The sequence below is a fragment of the Pelophylax lessonae genome, assembly GCF_965119305.1.
Source record: "Pelophylax lessonae genome assembly, chromosome: 11".
In the NCBI taxonomy this organism is placed as follows: domain Eukaryota; kingdom Metazoa; phylum Chordata; class Amphibia; order Anura; family Ranidae; genus Pelophylax; species Pelophylax lessonae.
Window position 1 is genome coordinate 23,508,837 of NC_138778.1, and position 6,000 is coordinate 23,514,836.

Sequence of the window (6,000 nt, forward strand, 5' to 3'; positions counted from 1 at the left end):
AGCTTATATTTAATTTGAGCAATGTTCTATGGGTGCTCAACCTGTGACCCTCCAGTTGAACCAACATGCCTTTGGCTTGTAGTGCCTCATGGGATTTGTAGTTCTGCAACCGCTGGAGGGCCACAGGTTGAGTATCCATCTTACACCTTAACACCCAGCCTTTCTGAAACCTTTTCTTGGGGGACCCTTAGAAAATGTACTCTTTCGTTCATTGACAGACACAGCTCCTGACCTTCATAGGGTTATACTGCCCCCTACAGGAGTAGGACACTAGGCAGAAAAAAGTCTGGCAACACCTTTGGGTAGTCCCAGGGGGTATTCTCCCTCTCTCTGCTATAGGTACCCAGTTTTTTTCTGCCTAGTCAGGAGTAAGGAACTAGTTATTTCCTGGGATCTCTGGTTCTGGCAATTTTTTCTTTTAGAAAGAACTTTTTTCTCCTGTATTTTTTCCTGTGAGATCTACAATCAACTGCCGGACTGGGCAACGGGCTTGATAATCTAGATCCGGTGGTCACACCCCAGTCTGGCCAGCGAGTGCACGCAGACCTCATCTCCGCGCTAGGTCGGCCACAACATAGCCCCACCACAAGGGGGCTCGCCTGCAAGTTAAACGCCCCGTGAGGTCGCATACAACTGGGGCTCGGCCTGAGTTGCAGCATTCCTCCTGGCCGACAGCCCACCATTTCGATGGAGAGGAGGTTCTGTCTGGAGCGGTGCCCGTCTGATTCCTGGCGGATTACCTCAGTCGGCAGGCGTTGGACCAAGGTCCCTTCATCTGGAGGTGTGTCATCAGTTGTCTCCCCAGTGGGGCATCCCCGAGGTGGATCTGTTGGCGCCCTGGCTCAACAGAAAGGTGCAGAGGTTTGTGACACGGTCATGGGATCCTCTGGTGGACACCACGGATGCACTGGTGGCCCTGTGGGGTCAGTATTGTCTGATTTACACCTTCCCTCCTCTCAAGCTTCTGCCAAGACTTCTATGCAGGATCTAGGCAGAAGGGATTTTCGGTCATTTTAGTGGCCCCCGGACTTGCCTCACCGGGCTTGGTATGCCGATCTGGTGAGTCTGGTCACCGACATTCCTTGAAAGCTTCCTCGCAGGGAGGATCTGCTGTCCCAAGGAACAATCTTTCATCCTGCTTTACAGTTGCTGGCTTTGACGGCTTGGCTGTTGAACACCAGGTGCTGATGGATAGCGGTTTGTTAGTGATTCCAATGCTGTTTAAAGCTAGGAAATCTATTTCTAGGAAGATCTGCCATCGTACGCGGAAGACGTACATTGCTTGGTGTTGAGTCTCTTGGGGTTCATCCTCGCTCTTTTTTCAGTGGCTTGGATCTTAAACTTCCTTCAACGGGGGGTTGAGCAGAAACTGGCCTTGAGTACTATCAAGGGTCAGGTGTCGACCTTAGCAGTCTTCTTTCATCGGCCCTTGGCCACATACTCCTTGGTGCATACTTTTCTTTAGGGAGTTGGGTACTTGACCCTTGCAGTGCGGTCTCTGTTGCCACCTTGGGACCTCAATTTGGTGCTCTCAGTCCTCCTGAAGCCTCCTTTTGAGAATCTTCTGGAGATTACCCTGCTGACGCTGTCCCAGAAAGTGGCCATTTTGGGGGGGCTTTCACCTCTGCGCACAGGTTTTGGGAATTGGCGGCGTTACCCCGTCTTTCACCTTACTTGGTGGTTCACAGGGTGACAAGGTGGTTCCTCGCCCCTGTCCATCATTCCTTCCTCAGGTAATCTCTCATTTTCATTTGAATGAAGACATTGTGTTGTCTTCCCTGTGTCCCAGGCCAGAACATCTGAAGGAAATTGCTTTGCATGCCTTAGATGTGGTCCGGGCGATTAGGGTGTACCTGGCAGCTACAGAGTCTTTTAGGAAATCAGATTAACTATTCGTGCTTATGGATGAGCCTCGGAAAGGGTTGTCTGCTTCCTCTGCGACCATTTCCAGATGGATCAGACAGACAGTGATTCAGGCCTTTTTCATCAGGGGTCAGGTTCCTCCTTTCCCTGTCAAGGCGCACTCTACTAGGGCGCTCAGTGCCTCCTGGGCCTTCCGTCATCAGGCGTCAGTGACGCAGGTTTGCAAGGCGGCCACCTGGTCGTCGGTGCACACTTTCACAAAGTTCTGTAAAATGGATGTGTTGGCATCTTCGGATGCTTCCTTTTGGCTGCAAGGTTTTGCAGGCTGCTGTTTAGATTGGCTCTAGTTAGCCTTGGGAAATTATTTTTCGCTGTTCCCACCCCTCATGTTTACCACTGTTTTGGGATGTCCCAAAGGTTAAGAAGATCAGGAGCTGTGTCCATCAATGAACGAAAGAGAAAATGGGGTTTTTGACTTTCTTTGATGCTGGCTGACGGACACAGCACCCACCCCTCTGTGGAGTTATAATTCTCCTGACACTGCTTGTAACAAAACTGAGTACCTATAGCGTATACTCCCTGGGACTGCCCAAAGCCGTAGCCAGACTTTTTTTTCTGTCTAGTGTCCCACTCCTGTAGGGGGCAGTATTGGCCAATGGTTAAGAAGATCGGGAGCTGTGTCCGTCAATGATCATCAGAGAAATGGATTTTACAGCAAGTCAAAATCCCATTAGCATAGCCCTAACCAGGGTGCCTTCTGGGCTTTTCAGGGTTGCCTTAGCAAAATGCCAAAAAATTCCCCAAACATTGTCAACAAACCACAGGGTGTATCAAGCCTGCCTTTTTGTTACACAAAGCCACATGATTTTAATGTGCAGCATTACATTGTGCATTGTTTTGGCCAGCTGCTAGTGTCCCAACAACTGATGGCATAGGTTGATATGAAGGACGTCGGGTGCCTGAGGACATCCTTGCTGGCCCCTTATCTGGCCCTCTCTGTCAATACTGGGGTCACATTAGCTGATTGAGGGAGAGAAACTGGGGCAGAAGAGAAAAACTGGAAAGCTAGTCAGTACCAGTGTGCAAAGGTACCTCTCATTTTTAAGAATAAATATACTCTAATGTTGGGTATCCTACTTATGCAGATGTCACTGCACACAGTTTTTTTGTAAAACTATATAATTATTATTATTTTTTTTCCATTTTAGAATGGGGTGCCTCGAGATTGTGCAAAATGTTCAAGGGTGCCTTTGACAGAAAAAAGGTTGAGGAGCTGCATTGGCATGTTAAACCTTGTTTGAAGTTTTAGTGATTTAGATGATTTTAGCAATACTTTACCCCAATGCCAAATATCCTCTTCATCTGCATACCCACCCTTTCCTGCATCAGGAGCACCTATGCTACAAGCAGGGCTGCTGTTAGGCTGTAGGGAGCCCCGTGATTTCTATCTGACTGCGTCATCCTCCCACCCACCCCCCTGGCTGAAAGTGACGAAAAGAGGACATAGATTTATCAGTCCCTTTCTCTGCAACCTCAGCTGCACAGATGAAAAATTGGGAAGCACTCTAAAGCCCCGTACACACACGCAGATCGTCGTCATACAAATGTTCGTCTTTTCTCCCCGGGATGTCGGTGTCTGTTGAAAAGTGCAAAGACAGCACAAGAATTTTGTCTGCAGACTTCAGCTGACTGCAGAAGTGATGTCATGTAATGGTTAACTTTCCCTGTGTTTTTTATTTTCTGAGCATGCCCAGTCTTGCAAATCTGCGGTCTGTCGGCCGAATTCTGTACTGACAGGCGAACAATCGTCCGTTCTGGTGTCCGCAGACAAAAATTTTCATGTTTGCAAGAAAGACTTTTGTCCGCGGATTGTGCGCAGACAGCTGTCGGAGGCACCATACTAACACGCGTACAATCGGCAGATCTTTCGTCCGCCGACGTTTGTATGCCGACGATCGGTACGTGTGTACGGGCCTTAAGGCTTCCTGATCATTCACAAACTCAAGCATAGTAAATACAGTTGACTGCTTCATTGATGAATGGACACAGGAGTTATTGGTACCGATCACTTACTGTGTTCATTCAGGATGTTACATATTTACCGGCCCCTTCCCCCGCTCTCTACCCTGAAACATCCATCCTGCAGCAGCTGCCAGCGGGAGAGGAGGGAAGCCGCAGCATTGCAGGAGAAAGGGGCACACACACAGGGGCCTGGACAGATGGAAGCGGTGCATCTCCTAGAACCAACCCCCTGCAGTGCAGTTGGAGGGAGAAAGAGGAGGAGGAGGAGGAGAAGATGGCAGTGCTGCAGGGGGAGACAGAAGAATGGTGTTTGCAATAAAACAGTACAGGCAGCCCTCTTGCTCAGCAGGTGCCTAACCCCCCCCCCCCCCCCATTTGAACTGATGGGGCCCGAGCCCAGCACAGAAGGGGTTGCTGTACTGCCTTATCATTGGCCCTGACTGCAATCTTACAGTGCCCTTTTCCTTTTGCTTTATGTAGTGTTCTTTAAGTCATAATGTTTGAGAATTGAAGGCTGCGAAAATTATTCCTTAGCGGGAAGACAGCAGGCAATTAAGAGTGTGAATTTGTGGAAAGCGCTTTGGTGCAGCAATTAGGATCTTCTTTTTCAAGTAATCCTCGAGCCCTCGCTGTAGTCAAAGCACGAGCCTGACATTAAAGCCTGGTGTGGAGACTTGTCTATAACAGCGGTAACCTTTTCTAAGTGGAAAAAATAACTTTTTAACGACCGAACATGTGCTTTCGCAAGTTGTTTTCTAACTGCCTTGGATAATGATCCAAAACGATGCCTCTGTCCGCACAACCCAGCCCTGTGCTAACGACGCAGGAGACTACTTAAAATGTCCAAAACGCCTTTGAAGTCAGCCACTTGGCTCTCATCTTTTTCCACTTCACCATATTGACTTTGCTAATTACTCATCCTCCGACAACAAGGAACCCAAGCTGAAAAGGTCCTTTTTTACCTTGAGTTTGTCTGCACTCCCCGTTTCCTCCACCCCTTGCTTTCCTTGGCCCGTGCTTTTCCTGGGTTGAAATTGTCCTTTGTTGGCACGGCTTCCTCGCTGAGTTGCCTCTGAGCCACACATGAGATGCTAGAGCTGATAAAAGGGACAATCCTTGGCTTTTATAAGCGGCAGGGGAATAAAAGGGCCAACTGTTTACAGCGATCTTTTGCGTCACTTTTTTCTTTAACTACTACAACTTAACACATGAAAAGGAGCTGCTTTACAGTGAAACTCCTACTTTTGCACCATATCAATAAAAAAAAAAAAAAATTGTTGTTTCCCCATATTTTATATATTAAAATACAGTATATGCATCACTTTAAACTTTAAAGCCCAAATTAAGTCTCACTTTTTTTTTTCTCCTTCTGATCCTGTACTATGGATGTTATTATTGTTAAATGATACCAAACTTTGTACCTGCGGGCTTTAGTAGTGTGCACAGCAACCTTTTACAGAGCATGTGCAAAGCTTTCAGAAAGCTTCAGTTGGTTTTCCTGCTAAAAAGTTTGTCCAGGGCAGAGCAGATTCACACGGAAGGATTTAAACATTGCGGGGGGCCGTGGAATCAAGGTAAGTATACATCTGGGGAGGGTGAGGTACTTTAGAATGTGAGAAGAGGCATCATTTTTTAAAACTGTAACTAAACTTAAAAATTCCTAGCAGGTAGAGTTTTTGTATTGGTAGAAAAGACTTACATAGTTAGTGAGGTTGAAAAAAGACATCAGTCCATCCAGTTCAACCTATGATGTGTGTGTGTGTGTTTGCTTTTAAACGTACATTGTATACCCCTGTATGTTGTGTTCTCTAAGGTGCCCATCTAATAGTTTTTTGAAACTATCAATGCTCCCTGCTGATACCACTGCTTGTGGAAGAGAAATCCACATCCTTACTGCTCTGACAGTGAAGAACCCCTTACGTATAAGGTTAAACCACCTTTCCTCTAGTTTTAGTGAGTGGCCACGTGTCTTATTGTATTCCCTTTCTCTGAATAGTTTGTTCCTTATGCTAGGGTCGCCAGTACAGTATTTGTACATTGATATCATATCCCCCCTCAATCGTCTCTTCTCCAGAGAGAATAGGTTCAGTGCTTGTAGTCTGTAGACTTTATAAG